Source organism: Caloenas nicobarica, chromosome Z, assembly GCF_036013445.1.
Source record: "Caloenas nicobarica isolate bCalNic1 chromosome Z, bCalNic1.hap1, whole genome shotgun sequence".
Lineage (NCBI taxonomy): Eukaryota > Metazoa > Chordata > Aves > Columbiformes > Columbidae > Caloenas > Caloenas nicobarica.
In genome coordinates, this window is record NC_088284.1 from 28,882,434 (window position 1) to 28,898,940 (window position 16,507).

At 45.0% G+C, this 16,507-nt stretch overlaps 1 protein-coding gene across 1 annotated transcript in view; it reads left to right on the forward strand.

Moving 5' to 3' along the window:
- Positions 1-16,027: 16,027 nt before the first annotated feature.
- Positions 16,028-16,507, forward strand: part of IPO11 (importin 11) — an 83,427-nt gene continuing 82,947 nt past the window's right edge. The window contains exon 1 of the mRNA XM_065657016.1: positions 16,028-16,235. The gene's annotated coding sequence lies outside the window, so the exon portion shown is untranslated. The remainder of the gene's footprint in view (positions 16,236-16,507) is intronic.

Genomic DNA, 16,507 nt, shown 5'->3' on the forward strand with positions numbered 1-16,507 from the left:
GAGACCCCGCAGAGCTGCAGGGGCGGTTCCCAACGGGAACAACCAGGCACTGGAATGACCTCCCCGGGAACGCGGTGGGTCCCCCAACACTGGACACGCTTAAGGCTCAGCGGGACAGGCTCCTGCGCCACGTTGCCCAGGCCGGGCTTTGCCCAGCACGCCCGCACGCGGCCATCCTCGTGCTGCCCCCGCCCCTCTCGGGGCAGCCGTGACGTCAGGCGGTGCCGCGCGCCGGGCGCCCCGCCCCCACGGCCGGAGTCCCCGCCCCCTGCGGCGCAAGCGGCACGCGGCGGCCCCGGCGCCTCCCGTGCGCTCCGAGGGGAGGGGCGGCCGCGAGTCGCGGCGCAGTGACGTCACAGCGGCGCGCCGGGGGTAGGCGGCCGATGTTCTGCTCGCCTGCGCCGGTCCAGGCCAGCGTGGGGAAAAAAACCCAAACTGGTTCCTGCTCTGTTTTTATTTCTCTTCTTCAGTGTGGCTTAAATTGGGCAAAGCGCAGACAGGCCTGTTCGCTTGGTAAAGATAAATGAACCTGTTGGTTTTGAAAAATGCCAGTAACGACGAGCATTAGTCATTGAAGCGGGTGCTGTCATTAGTGCTGTCGTGAGGGGTCTGTGTAGTCCCGTGAGCAGCCAGGACACCGCCAGTCCTGGTGTCAGCGCTCAGGAGGAACACGAGCATGCGGCACGACTGACACAAGAGCAATGAGGTTAGAGAGCAGACCCCTGGGTAGGTGTGCAGCAGCTGCAGAGACGGCGGTGACTGACAACTGTGTGACCGACAGCTGTGTGACCGACAGCTGCATGACTGACAGCTGTGTGACACGAGCAGTATCCTCAGGAGTGCCGCTCATTCCTCATCCCATGTCACTGGTGCCTGCACTCGTGTTCCTCGCTTCAGAAGGTGACCCTTAGGTGGTTCTTTCAGCCTTAAGGAGTGGAAACTTGGGTTTTTGTGTTTTCCTTGAAACAAATGTGCAGGAAAATAGAGTTTTGAGCTTCTGCTTGAACCTCCCCAGCTGCAGTTTGTAGCTTTGTGGTTTTTTGTTAGTTATCTCATGTGCGGATGAGAAGTGTTTGGTTCTACCCTCTTTGCAACTGCCCCTTGGGAAGTTTGTTGTGTCACTGAGTCTTCCCTGAGCTTCCACTTCCCTGAACAAGGCCTCAGCCTCTCCTTGTGGGTAATTTGCTTTAGACCTTGAACCATCTGAGTGGCTGTGGCCTCTCTCCAGTTTCTACACTTCTTTGTTAAAGGGGGCAGAGGGACAGGTGTGATGACAAACCTGAAGACCCTGTTCTAGAGTCAGTCTCGGCTGGCCCTGAGGAAGGGAGGATAACGACATCCCCAGAGCCACTTGCCGTGTTCCTCTTAACACAGCCCAGTGTGTACTTGTCTTCTTTTGGGCGATCTATTTACCACTTTGTGTCCTCCTCATTTCAGAGGATCTTAGCTGAAACCATTCTTACACCTCCTTAGAGTGGAAAAGAATTAATTGAATTCTTAACAAAAGGTAACAAAAGAAGTACAGAATTAATTGCTTGGACATGAGTGAGTTGTTCTACTGCATTCTTTGAAGTCTGTAAAAAGTGAAGTGTGGAGGCGTTTACTGATGGAATCCTTTGTTTTGTTCCCGGGCAGCTGCATGGCTGTCCTTGATTTGTTTTTGTAACTGACATGTGATTCCAAAATTTGGAGGTATTTCAGTGTTATGGGAAAAGTACTTGGTTCCTGATTTGCCTGCATCAAAAGGATTGACTACTCAGGAAAACCATTGAAGCAGCATGGCAGAACACGGGAATATTCTCTGAAGTCAACTGTGTATGCAGACGCTTCCTTAGGAAGGAATGAAAAAAATGAAGACTAGAACAGAAGTGTTTCTTGGATTTTTGCCATCAGGAGGAGATGAAGGAGTTTGGGAGTGGGAACGACCTTTGTGTCTGCAGAGCTGTTTCTCTCACAGATTCTCACTCCTCTCTCCTGGCTCGTGTTACACGGCAGATTTTTCCCCTTCTGACACATGTTATCCCAGAGGTGCTACCGCCATCACTGATGGGCTCGACCTTGGCCAGAGGTGGGTCTGTCTTGATTGATGCAGGTACGATTGATGCAGGCACAATTGATACAGGCTGGTGCTGGCTCTTTTGGACATGGGGGTGGCTCCTGGCAGCATCTCACAGAATTCACCTCTGTAGGTCCTGCACTACCAAAACCCTGTTATGCAAACCCCATACACAGGGTGGTTAAAGTAGAGAGATAAAAAGATACATCACATGTAAAGTATAAAGCAGAGTTTGAGTTATTTGTTCTGTTCAATTGTTGCTGTAAAGAGAGATCGGATATTGCAGCTCATAGTTTTGAACATACACTTTCTCAAACCAAAACATTAAACCTATGTCAGAATAAGATTTCATTTCTCTTTCTTACCATCACCATAAGACTTTTACATCTCTTTTTTTCTTTTTTCCCCAAAGGTTGGAAAAATAAAATAAACTCTTTTTTAGAGTCAAACAAAAGCCACCCTCAGACCTCTTTGTTGAAGGCTGTCCTTGGTTGTTTATTTAGAAAACTTAAGTGCATATATGTATATATTTAACATGTATTACAAAAAGTATACATAGTTTTTGAACAGAAGTTTTTATAGACAGTAAACCAATTTTAAATGTCAGACTTCATAATTGCTTATCTATGTGTCTCAATTGTTGTGATGCTGTTTCTGCAGTCATTAGAAACGTAGTGTCTGTCATCTAGAGAGCAGATGTACCTTATGGAGTACAAGAATGTATTTATATTGGAAATGACACAATTGGCATTCTTAGTTCAGCTGATAAGAATTTGTATGCTAAATAGGTAATGAAGGAATACAAATAGCAATGCACGCTCAGCAAGTTGACTGATACCAAACTGGGAGGAAGGGCTGACACACCAGAAGGCTGTGCTGCTGTTCAGCAAGACCTGGACAGGCTGGAGGACTGGGCGGAGAAGAACCTGATGAATTTTAACACGGGCAAGTGTCGGGTCCTGCACCTGGGGAGGAATAACCCCAGGCACCAGTACAGGTTGGGGGTGACCTGCTGGAAATCAGCACTGCAGAGAAGGGCTTGGGAGTTCTGCTTGACAGCAGGTTGTCCGTGAGTCAACAATGTGCCCCTGTGGCCAAGAAGGCCAACTGTATCCTGGGATGCATTAAGAAGAGTGTGACTAGTAGGTCGAGAGAGGTTGTCCTCCTCCTCTACTCTGCCCTGGTGAGGCCACATCTGGAGTACTGTGTCCAGTTCTGGGCTCCCCAGTTTAAGAAGGACAAGGAGTTACTGGAGGGAGTCCAGCAAAGGGCTACAAAGATGATGAGAGGTCTGGAGCATCTTTCTTATTAGAAGAGACTGAGAAAGCTGGGTCTGTTCAGCCTGGAGAAGAGAAGGCTGAGAGGGGTTCTCATCAATGTTTATCTCAAGAGTGAATGTCAAGAGGATGGGACCAGACTCTTTTCACTGATGCCCAATGAGGGGCAATGGGCACAGACTGAAGCATGGGAGGTACTGTCTAAATATGAGGAGAAACATCTTCACTTTGAGGGTGCCAGAGCACTGGAACAGGCTGCCCAGAGAGGTTGTGGAGTCTCCTTCTCTGGAGACATTTAAAACCCTCCTGGACACATTTCCTGTACGATCTGCTCTGGGTGAACCTGCTTTAGCAGGTGGGTTGGACTGGATGATCTCCAGAGGTCCCTTCCAACCCCAGCCATTCTGTGATTCTGTGATTGAGGAAAATTCAGTTTCATTTAGGACTCTTAATTATGAAAGTGATAATTCATTCTCTTAATCGATATAAAATATCTAGTTCAGTTTGAATTGTAGAATGTAGCTATCTGAAATAAGTCATTTTCTCTTGTCTGCATCTTCTCCTCTTTCAGATGAGCCTCTGGTTTCCTTTGCTTGCAGTTGAGGTCATCGCTAGCAGCAGTTTTGTTTTTAGTTTGCTGTCCTTCACAAGAGAGGCAACTGGTTTAAAATAGACATAATAACAATATGTCTTGGAATTCCTCAAATCTAGCAAATGTGCTTATAGTGATAACCATAATGCTTGCTCTTTCTGCTGAGCAATTTCTGAAAGCAAAATAGTTTAATTGGTGTACTTTGACGCTGCCTGTGAGTGGGTGTAATGTGATCCTACACAGTGTAGTCTAACGACAACTGAGCATGGGGTGTTTAGGTGATATGAATGGAAAATACCTGTCTGTATTTGCTGTCTCTTTTTTCTTCAGTGTTTTTCCTCGGTTTTAAATGTTCTCAGGTTTTCATGGATCTCAACAGTGCCAGCAGTATTGTTTTGCAAGTCTTGACCCAAGCTACCAGCCAAGATACTGCAGTGCTGAAGCCAGCGGAGGAGCAACTGAAGCAGTGGGAGACACAGCCAGGGTTCTATTCAGTCTTGTTGGTAAGACGCAGCGGAAAAGTACAATGAAGTAAACGTTGAGTAATTCTAGAATACTGTGGAACCATGATCTGTGGCTGAGAAAAGCCTTGAGTCATTATGGTCCAGCTACTGGTGTCCCGATGCTGTGTGGTGGCAGGCGTTGTCCTCACCGTGTCTCACAGCAGGCTTGTTTCCCAGGCGTTCAGGAGGAGGAGGAAATCCAGCTTGTAGTGCCATGAGGTGCTGGGCTCTAGTGCTGACCCTGTTGTTGGCCTGTTGTGAATTCCAGATGGTAGAAGGCGAAGAGGACCCTAGTCAAAGGAATGACCTTTGCTGCCCCATGAGGCAGAGAGGCTTGTATATACCAGAACCAGCTTTTCTTGATTTTGGACATGATGGCTTTGTGACTGTTTTCACAGAAGTTCCCCTGTGCTTTTCATTGCATGACGTTTGATACTGAGCTGGGATTTGGTTCCTTCTTGTCAGCGGAGAGAGATTCCCAGGGCAATGAGCTGGCTGGGCTGGTGCTTGGTTCCATCAAGGGGAGAGGTGAATGCTGCTGAAGGCACCACAACTATTGATGAAATGGATGTGTTAATATGGTGCAAGGTAATGAAAGCATAGTCAAAGAAGGAGACGCAACGGTTTCTGAGGGGACACTCAGAAGTTAACAGTGTTGGTATTGTCCAGTTCGTATATGTATGTTTATAATAGTCTTAACACGAACTGTTTTTCCTACAAACATCTGTCTTTAGTGTCTCAGAGTTTAGAGTGACGTGTTCTGTTCCCTGTAGGCCCTCTGTCTGACTTGTTTGGAGACTTGAATGTGAGTAAGGGCATTTAGTGAAAAAGGGGAAAAAAATCTTGACTTCTGAGTTGTCAAATCACATTTTACCCACTGCCTTTGCCATAGTGTTTCTGTGATGATAAACAACTGCCCTGGTTTTCGTTAAAAGAAAACCAGTTCTCTCTGTTAGTGAATTTCCCTTCCAGCTAGTTTCTTGTAAGTATCTGCATTGATCTGATGTTGGCTGCATTTTTTGTGGACAGTGTTTGCTCCCGAGCTGATAACGCTGATATTTACAGTTTTACTGAGCTCACAGTAGGAATAGTATGCAGAAAAGTCCCACGTTTATAATAAACAGTGACAATGACCTTGATAGAAAATAACAGAAATTGCCACTGAGTGGGCATTCCTTATTTTCTGGATGTGTGCTGTGGTGTAGATAGGTTGAGCCCTCACAGGTGTAACTGAAGTTGATATAAGTTAGTTTTAAATATAGGGGCTAGAAATGCAGAGTTCGAAAGATCAAATCCTGTTAATTCTATGAATGTTGTTAAGTAGCCGTGTTTGGGGACACATCAGCCTTTCTTCAAGTATGAAATAGAAACAGTTATCTTTTGGACTAAACAGAAGTAGAGAATCTGTACTTCTTTGTCGAACTTGATTAGGAGAGGGAACTGCCTGGGAGAGAAGGTAGTTGGCACCTTCTTGGTGGAGCAGAAAAGGGTGGGGGGAAGCAGGTGACTATAAATGGAGAGTTGGTAAAACAGTTAATCCCTACGGGAGATGGGAAGTAATATCCCATCTGATGCACGGCCAGATACATTTGCCTCTGGGATGATGAGGGTAGAAAAAATTATGATGAACCATGAAACATGCAGCTTTGAATCCAGAAGTTTTAGTACCTAGTGGAATTAGTAACATTAGTTTCTGTGTTTGCCTTTTGCAGGTGTTAGGTCCGAAAAGTCAGAGCTAGAGGGGCTGTTTTTGAAAAGCAACCTCTGTCCTTTACCAGGGGTATCAGTTTATGTATTGTTCAGCTTCATTCCTGTAATGTCTATGACAGCCTAAGTGTGTTATATGAGATACTTCATGTTTTAGGAAGCTCATTTATAGATACAGGGTATATAGAGAGGTTTCGTTGGTTCTTGTGTAGACACCCTGGTCTTTTCTGGCATTTCTTATCCATGCCCGGCCTAGCTTTTTGGTATTTCGATTTGAGGAAGCCTCGACTCCAGTGAATATTTTATCAAGGATGGCAATGGTAATTAGAAGGCTCAGTGGGTGTTTCAGAACACAAAGTTTTCTTTTCCTGTGTTTTGTTTGTCTTGCAATGCTTTTCATGGATATGAGGCTAAAGTGGGGATTGAAGTTTCCTCTTTGTATTACAAAATACTGAAGTTGCACTTGGGAAAGGTCAAATCTTTCAGAGATTCAATCCCTCTTCCTAAATGAGTGTTGGGAAAGGAAGACGTATTACGTATAGATCCTTCCATGTTGTCTGGTGTTTATCAGTGGGCTATCACCTTTTTGGTGTTTAGGTTGCCAGTTTTGGAGTCAGTACCCTTGTTGTCATGTAAGTATGTTTGCTTTTTAGTGATTGGAGTTTGTGGGGGTTCTTTTTGTGGTGGGCATTATTTCTAGTAAGTGGTTACTATTACAGAAAATAGAGTTTGAAAGAAGATTAAGTTTTGAATTCATGGTGAAAATGCTTGATGAGGTCCCAGGTGTATAAATGCTGAGTTCTTTGAAGGTTTTATTTATAATGCTTCAGACATAACAGCCAACACTAGCAGATGCTCTTGATCTGAATCCCTGCATTTTTCATGTAAATACAACTATATCAACCATAGAAGACTTTTGTCAGTTTTACTTATGCTATATGGGTGGATGGCAAAAAATGCCCAAGTCAGCGTGTGCTACAAATACCATGGCAGCTTTATTCAGAGATCAGTGCTGGGGAGGCATGACAAAAAAGGATCAATCATATATACAAGACCTCTCATGTTTTACTCCTCTTCTGACATTTGGACTAACTGTTAGGCTACTTTGCCACTGGTAGATAGCAAGGTGAAGTTGACATCCTACAAAAAAGCTGAAAAAAACCCACAATATTTTTGCGTAAGTATTTCAAAAAGTGAAGACTAACATCGAATTGAAGAAGAAATAGGATTCAGGTCCTACCTTCCAGATGTCTTTAAAAAAAAACCCCAAACATCTTGCATGTTCATCCTATAATTTTTAAGAAGTCAAGCACATACACAAAAGCAGTTCTGTTACTTCAAAGGTAAAGTAAAATTTAATTTACCAGTATCTTTAATCAGTATAGCACCGGTATCTTCCATGTTGGTAGGCCCTACAAGACAAAGCTAAAATAGAGAAAAAAGTGTAACCAAAACAAAGAATGCAAGCAACTTTGTACTTTTACACTGTAAATAAGTATGCTGTGAATTAAGACTGCCTCACTACTTTTGTTTTATTCACAAATTCAGTTATTTCAATTTCCATATTCAGGGAATATACAGTAATCAAGTTTCTGCTTTTGCCCTCTATTTTTCATGGACTTCTTTGGGGCTGAACATTTTTAACAGCAACACGGAAGGCAGAAGCATGTATTTTAAATGAACAGACTCAAAACTCATTAATTGCTGAAGACTGTCATCCATGTGGCACTATTTCCAACAGTTCCTATACACTTTATATATGTGTGTGTGTGTACTTACACTTTATAAGTAAAATTTTTCCAAAATCGTAAGAATTAATGAATAGTTCATACCATCTAGTACTTCAACAGTTACTTCCAAATTGAAAACATCCAGAAATGGCTGCTAGTGCCATTGGGAATTTAAAAAAAGTGTACATGTACCTTTTTTTCATGGAAGTATTAACTTCCTAATTCTTGGAAAAAAGCAAAATAACTGTCAGTCCTGTTGCAAAGAATCCTTTTACCACTCCCAGTATTACAGTAGAGCAAGCCATCCTGAAACTTATGTGCACAAAGTATTTTATGAAGAGATTCTGGATGTGAAGTCAGAAACCACCCTCAGAATATGAGTATTTATTTCTATTTTTAATAGAAAGTACTGATCCATTCTAATAAGGACAAATATAAAATATTTTAAGTCAGGTGAAATAAAACATGGGGAAACAAGGAAAGCCAAAATGACAGGGAAAACAAAGCAGTAGCTACCACTCATTATCTCCCATGGCCACTTTAAAATTCATTTTGCGGATGAAGAAAACGTGACTCATTCCTCAGTCTATGAAGACTTCAGTCATCTGAGGGATGGACACCTCTGGTGTGAGGACAGGCGGAGGGAGTTGCGGTTGTTCAGCCTTGGAGAAGAGAAGGCTCTGGGGAGACCTTGTCCCTGCTCATTGCAGGGGGTTGGACTAGATGACCTTGGAAGGTCCCTTCCAATCCAAACTATTCTGTGAAAGCTAAATTGTGCATCTCTAGCTGGTGTATCCATACTGCTGAAGAAGAGTTGGGAAGTTAGCCTCTTGGAAATTACTCCTCAGGTTAGCTGAAGAATAGCCTGCAAAGATGTATATAAAAATAATTTGGTAATTTTTTGCAAGATATATAAAGTTTACTTTCTACTGAGTTGCATATTTCCTGTTTTGAGGGGTCTTCATTTTTTCAGTTGGAGTTTTTCATTTACATCATGTTACCAAGACAGTGAGATAGGGGACACTGACTGAATTTCAATGAATTCCATGTTCCAGGTATGGTTAGAAAAATTAAATTGAAGCTTTGACTTGACATCTGTCTCTCTGAGATGTCATTAGTTAAGGACAGATGTACACAGTAGACAGCTTTTGTAGAAGATCTCAATTGAAACTGATGATTAACAAGAATAAAATTAATTTGCAGGGAGCTTATTCAGATTGGTCTTGAAATTTTCAATTTCACCATCTAATCTATGCCAATATTCCTCTCCCAGAGCTGGCAATTAATAGTAGTATCTCTATCAATACTATTTCTGTTTGAACATCCCCCTCTAAGACACTGCAATACTCCCTCCAAGCATCACCTCTGAATGTCATTTGTTGCCATCTCCATTTGAGACACTGAGATCCAGAAGAGACAAACGCATTTCTAACGGCCTGTTTGCCTCCTTTTTACAGATAGGTAAAGGTTTTCACTTGCTGTTGGTCAGCGTCTTTGGAAGGAGGGCTGCCTGCACAGGTTAATGCAGGTTAGCACCGCAGAAACTTTTACATTCACAAAATAAACTGTTATAATGAGTTACTGGTTTTCAGAAGGAAGTGTGAGTTGCTTCTGTTCCTAACTTCGGAGGCTTCCCATCTGGCACGTCTGCTGCAAGAGAACAGCAGAGCACTAAACCCGTAGGGAATACACACATTTCCTCAGTTTAGGTGTCTGACTTGGTGGAACATTGAGGTGTGTTTGTGATTCAGTAGGATGCTAAATATCGCATTTTGTAACAGATGTAGGGATTTTGTTGTTATGAAACATTAGCCCTGAAGCAAAACATGCAGAAGTGTGGAAGTCACCTGCCATATGGTGTAGCTGTGTCCTACTGCTTGTGACTTCTGGAGAGACGAGCTGTGTTAGTTTAAGATGTCACTGCCTCTGTGTGTCCATCTGCCCTTCTGCTGGAGATCAGCTCCTCCCAGCAGCCGCTGGAAGGAAACGTGTCCGAACCTCAGCTCCCTTCGCTCACAGCGTGGTTTGTTAGTTTATGCATGGATGTGGGTGAACTGGACCAGTACAAAATCTACCAGCTGCACCAGCCAGAACTTGTCTTCTGTCAGCTTTCTTCTGGAAGCTGCTGATGCAAAACATCCATTCCTAACAAAAATGTTTAGAATAGGTCAATGGAGTAAATCGTGCTATGGAGGTGTTGCTCTTCCTTAGTGTCTTGGATGTATGATTTTACTAGATGAGGTGAATCCTATCCCAATATGAGCTCATCTGTCCTGAAAGCCAGAAAGCATACATGGGGTTTGGACTGAGTTTTCAATATTACTTTGCATTGTTCTGTAAGCTTTAAGCTCCTGGTTGCTCATGGATTTGGTTATGGACAGAATTATCTGGGCTGCTTGACTGTAGTAATGCCACTGTGATTCTACTCAGCGGCAACCAGCCCATACTTAAAACGGAAGCCTGACTTCAAGTTTGATACCTGCCTAAGGGGAAATAACTGTGACATAAAGTTCCGTTCTGTGAGTTTCTTAGCTTTACAACCACCTAATGCTCTGAATTTGAAGAGAAATGAGGTCGCTGGTGTTTACCTGTTGCTGGTATGGCCACTGGAATTAGGAAACCATGTGGAAAACGCACCATTTTGCTGCCTTAGGAATAAGGCTTCAGTTTTTCTGACTTAGGAATAAGATTTCATTTTAGGATTGAGACCTGTTCTACTAAGGTGACTAGACAGTGAAAGTGTTGTTGTTCTCTTGCGAAAAGGTCTAATTTGGTTGTCTTCCATTTTGTTCTTGAAACTTTGCTAATGTATTTAGTTGTTTGGTTTTGGTTTTCACTTTTTTTAGGAATCTATTAGATGGCTGGAAGATGGAAAAGCTCTTCTTGAGATGACAGAAGAAGTAGACTATGATATGGAGTCTTATGCTATGCAACTTAAAGCAATTCTAGAGCAAAAAATGGATATTCTCACTGAACTTAGAGGTAGATTGCTTTTAATCACTTCTGTGTGCATTATTAGCAGTGTGTTTTCATACGCCAAGGAGACTTGCAGTAATAATGATGAGAAACAAAAGGGTGTGGTTGTGTTTTAGGGTCCTTTTCCCTCTTATGCTGCCCTGTAATGTCCTGTGCAAGGAACTTCTATTCTGGTGCCTGAGAACAAGTTCACATCTGTGCTCCGTTCCTCCCACTTGAAAGGTAAAACCTCTGCTTTACCTCAAGTATAAACCAAGTCCCGCAACTTTGCTTTTCCTTTGTTCCAAAACAATAAAGGAAAGAGAAAGAAAATCTAAACACATTGTAAACAAAAAGAAGGCAGTGCAATGAGAAAAAGGTAATAGGTGCTCCCAGTTCCTGCTCTGTTGCATTCTGTAGTGTAGCAGGCAGCCTGCTGTCATGATTAAGACTGTGCTTATGAGTGGCATGGAGCTCTGAGGAGCTTGTTTGTTAGCCTTCCTTTTCCTTCAGCAGCCTTTCTGTCTGAATTTTGTCAGCCCCTCTTTTTGAAAAACAAACTGCAGGTAATTCTTAGTGCTCTGTAAGTTAGAAGCAGAATTTAGGTGTGAAGAGGTTTCATACTGGGAATGCAATTGTGCAGCTTCCAACCCTCTCCTGCTTAGAGACAGGGGTGGCATCTCAGAAGGGACTGAGTTGCTAAGCAACTTGTTTGTGTGGTGACTATTGAATTTAAGCTTCTCTCAATCCTCTTGTAGTTTGTCGTATCAGCTGTTTTTGCAGAGGAGTGTTCTTTGTTGTGCACTGGGGCCGGGATGCCGAGCATCAGGGCTTAGTTTCAAGGTCTGTGTTGAGCGCAGGCACATCAGCACTCATTCTCTCTTTTTCTTTAAAGACAAAGTGAAATCTTTCTGGGCAGCTCTGCAAGAGGAAGAACAGGCCAGTAAACAGATCAACCCGAAAAGACCACGTGCCCTTTGAAAGGGGCCTTTGCTGCTAAAGGAATCCACGAACCTGTACTGCTGTAGCACAACATTTGTTACAAATCCCAGTGGCCGCGAGAACTCAACTACTTGAAAGTGTAAAACTGTTAGAAATGTCTGTGGAAATGTCTTGTTTCTTATTCACCTGAGTGACATTTTCAGATCTGTGTGAAATGCTCCGATGTCTACAAAACGCTTCTAGACCAGACAGCGCAAGCGTGCGGGGTTCAGATCTGTGAAGCGCTTTGTTTAAAATATTTCATTTATTCAAAGTGTGAATTTTATGTTTGGAAATATCGGCCATGTTTTAATAATGAAGTAAAACTGTGGCCATTAAAAAGTCACAGTATTTCCTTTTAGCTGTGTTCAGTATTACTATGAAGACCAGCTGTGCAGTTCTAAATTGTGTTTGCGTGCATGCACACCTCACCAGTGGTTGTACATACCTCCTCTTCCAGAGACAGCTGTGCTGACCTCTTCCCCTTCGGTGCCTTGCTGAAGGCTACTTAACCCTAAACATCCTCCTGAAGCACAGCCTTAATGAACGACATTCCTTATTTGTCAGTATGAATTACTTTTAGTGCGTGTACATTTTTAACGTGCTTTTAGACTTTTATTTTTGCTGGCTAGTGTCATTTCACACGATGTGCCATATCATTTGAACAGGAACTGCAAGAGCCTTTGGAGTGGACAAACAGCTGGACATTCCATCCTCCTTTTTAAAAATCTGGAATCTAGATTTATTTGAATGCCATGAAAATGGTTGTAAAATTCTAACTTTTTTCTCTGTAACTAATAAATAAATAAAAAGAATTTATTAATATATAATAAAGAGTAATGTTTAAGCACTGAGGTGAGTTGTCTCTTAGAATAACGCAGCTACATGGTATGTGGCATGGTGTGATAATGCTGTCCCCACAAAAGTACGTTCTGACCTCTGCATAGGGATAGAATAAGGCATGTTGTCCATCGGAGTGAAGAGAAAAAAACAAGGAAATAGAAGGCAGCAGCTTTTGTTAGCAGGTGATATGGCGTAGTACCAGTGGGTTTCTTTGGAGCTGCTGTAGGGAAATCGCACTTTCTAAAATGCCTCTGAAGATTGAGACACCCTACCTGAGAAATGGTGCCCTCCCTCTTCTTCCTGCACGCACTCCCAGAGCCACAGCCAGGCTGTGGTTTACAGCAGGTACCAAACAGGAGAGGAAGGACAGATGCAGTTGGATTTCAGCAGCTGTTTACCACACCTTGCAAATTACATGTCCTGTCATATAGCATATGCATCTTGAAATTGTGTCTACTGTAATGGGACTGTTGAGACAGCCTTTGTGACAGAGCCTGCTCAGTCCAACACTGATACTGAATCACTGAGAATCGAGATAAACCAATATGGCTGGTTACTGCGCTAGAATTACTGTAGCCCATTGCTGACACGGGCTGGAATTACTTTTAACAGGACTCAAACAAGCTTCTTTTGAATCTTGTCATGTCAACTGAAAGCATTCAGGAAGCGTGACACCAATCTAAGCACTTGTTCCTTTTGGTTCCATCTTTTGATATTGCTATGGGTACTTACCTTACTCCTAAACTGGTTCTATATGCAGTGAAGCTGCACTAGAATCATAAAATTATATAATAAATGAGTAATTGTGTTTTCGAAGACAACCTCTCAGGATGCCGGAAAATTCAAGTGGATATTTCTGTACATGTTTCTGAATCTCCAACTTTTAAAGAATTTACATTTGATGTGTATAAAAAGAAGTTATATCTTAGCAGAGGTTTTGCTAGTTTGCCTTTTACCCATTTACTGTGGCCTTATGGAATAAGATATGCTAGAGATGAAAATATGACTTGTAATAGTTAATATAGAGAGTCATGACTTCATCCCTGTGTGAAGCCGCAGAGTCAATAGTTACTGTTTTCCTGAATCATAAGACAGACCAAAGCATGGTTTTCTTTTGACAGCTGCAATGCAGAGGTAATGCAGATTTCCCTAGGAAAACTCTGTCTTGTGCTTGGCAACAAATATGCATAATCCAAACTAGATTAAGACTGTTCAGTTATCCTTTCTGTCAGGGCACAGGCATGTGTTGCTCTAACTGACAGCTTTGACTGAGGCTGCAACTCCTCCTTGCCCTGAAGTGCAAGGTAGTATTCTTATTAAAATTGAATGTAAAGTTGACAAAAACCCCCACGCCTTCTGTCTATGGTTACGAGCACCGGCCCTTTGGTAATTTTCTGCTGGTTCCTAGAGTGGTTTGGTGGCAATAAGGAGGGGGTAGAAGACAGGACGCTGGTAGTTTCAGGTACCTCAATAGTGGTTTTGCAATGCTCTTGTTTCTGAGAAGCAGTTACTGGGATTTCTCCAAGAAAAGATTATGAACAGACCTGGAGTGTGGGTCACTACAGAGGACAAATGGAAGACACAGGCATTTTGAATCAAAAGGAAGCGTTTAAATATACTTTAAAACAAACAATCCCCAACAAGTAAAATGACTGTAACTCTGTTTCCGTTGCCCAGACCAGACTATGAGCTGTACTGTCAAGTATTGTGGAAGAATATAGTGAGGTGAAGTCCATGATCAGAGAACACAGATTTCAACTACGGCAGCATCAATCCACGTTATTGGGTATATTTAAAAATACAGACACGTGGAAGTCCAGCGCCTCACTTAAGTCAGGAAAGAATTTATCGCTTTTAAAATACAGAGCAGCAGCTTCTTGCCTCCTCTCTGTGATAAAACTTCATATTAAAGCCATTTTTATAGGAGACATAGAAGTGTCTATTACATAGATACCAGAAATAGGGATCTTTATCTAGTTGCTTCTAAATACTGTAAGCAGCAGTTAAAATGCATATCCCTATATATGCATATGTGTTTGTTCATGTTCAGGGCTGGGAGCCAGGGGTGTCTGGTATTGAGAGCATTCAGAGTTAGTACTGTTCCTGTGTAACCCAATACTAATCTGTGCTACACAGGTACAGGTGCAGATAGAATGTGAAGAAGCTTAAAAGGAAGGCATAAATTAAAACCAAAAATACCTACTGAAATCATGTATGTCCATTGAACGGGCTTGTTTTTTGGGTCCATCTGAATTTCCTCTGCACTTTCGAAGTTTTCAGGTATTTCTTGTCCATGGAAAATAGGATACAAATTCATTTGCTATTCACAGCACAGAGATGGCAAGAAAGTGAACAAGATGCTGGGCTGCATCAAGATGGCCATCACCAGCAAAGAGAAAGAAGTCCTTGTCCCACTCTGCCCAGTGCCTGTCAGGCACACCTGGAACACTGTGTTCAGTCTTGGTCCCTGCTGTACAAAAAAGATCTCGGTGGGCTGGAGAGGGTCCAGTGAAAGGCCGCAAAGGTGATCAAAGGACTGGGATGCCACTGTGTGAAGTGGGGCTGTGAGAACTGGGCTTGTTCAGCCTTGAGAAAAGAAGGCTTAGGGGAAACCTCGTTCCAATATTTAATTGTGGCCACAAACAAGATTTTTACAAGCAGTCACATGGAAAAGATGAGGGGCAATGGGTACAAGTCACTCCTGGGGAGATGATGATTGGACACGTGAGGGAAATTTTTCACCGTCTGAACAAACAGACATTGGAATAATCTCCCCAGTGAAGTGGTGGATTCCCCAACACTAGACATTTAAGATTCAGCTGGACGGGATGCTGCGCTGTCCTGTCTAGATGGTGACTGTGCCACGAGAGGCTGGACCAGGTGATCCCTGAGGTCCCTCCCAACCTGGTGTTCCCTCATTCGACGACAACACCGGACATTTTTACTACAGCCGCCAGCACCATTCCCAGGCGTCACAACTGGTGACAGTGGCCTCAAGCACATCAGTAGAACTCCGCCAGAGCTCCCCGTTTTCTTCAGCGGTTTTCCCTCGCCCGCAGCCCGCGCGCGCCAGCAGCAGCACCCCCGCCGCGCGCTGTGACGCGCCGCACGCGCTCGCCGCCCCGCCCGCCGCGCGCGGGCCGCGCCGCGGTGACGGCTCCGGGCGGGCCTGAGGCGGGCGGGCCTGAGGCGGGCGGCCCGGCGCGGCCCAGGGGCCGTCCCTGGGCAGTCGTGAGCCCGGCTGGCTGCCCCTGCGGGGACGAGAGGAGGCCGCACGACTGGACCCGCCCCTCTCGGGGCAGCCGTGACGTCAGGCGGTGCCGCGCGCCGAGCGCCCCGCCCCCACGGCCGGAGTCCCCGCCCCCTGCGGCGGGAGCTGCACGCGGCGGCCCCGGCGCCTCCCGCGCGCTCCGCGGGGACAGGCGGCCGCGAGTCGCGGCGCAGTGACGTCACGGCGGCGCGCCGGGGGAGGCGGGGTGCGGCAGTGGCTGGCCCCGGCTCGTGGCGCGAGCTTCCGAAGCGGCGGCGTCTCGCGCGCGCGGCCCGGCCCGGCCCGGCCCGCCCGGCGCGCGGCGCCCGCAGCCGGCAGCGGTGAGTCGCGTGCGGGGCCGCGCGGCCGGGAGGCGGGGGCTGCGAGCTGCTGCCGCGCCGCTCCGGGCCGCCTCCCGCCGCTCCGGGCCGCCTCCCGCCGCTCCCGGCGTGGCGGGCTGGGGCCGGGACGCGGAGCCGGGCGGTGCAGGGCCCGGGCGGGAGGGTTGGCCAGGGCGAGGCGGCGAAGCGGCTTCGGCCCACAGCGAGGCGGCGCTCGGGGGAAGGAGCCCCGGAGTCGCAGCGCAGCGGGCGGAGCGGCCCTTCCGCACCCG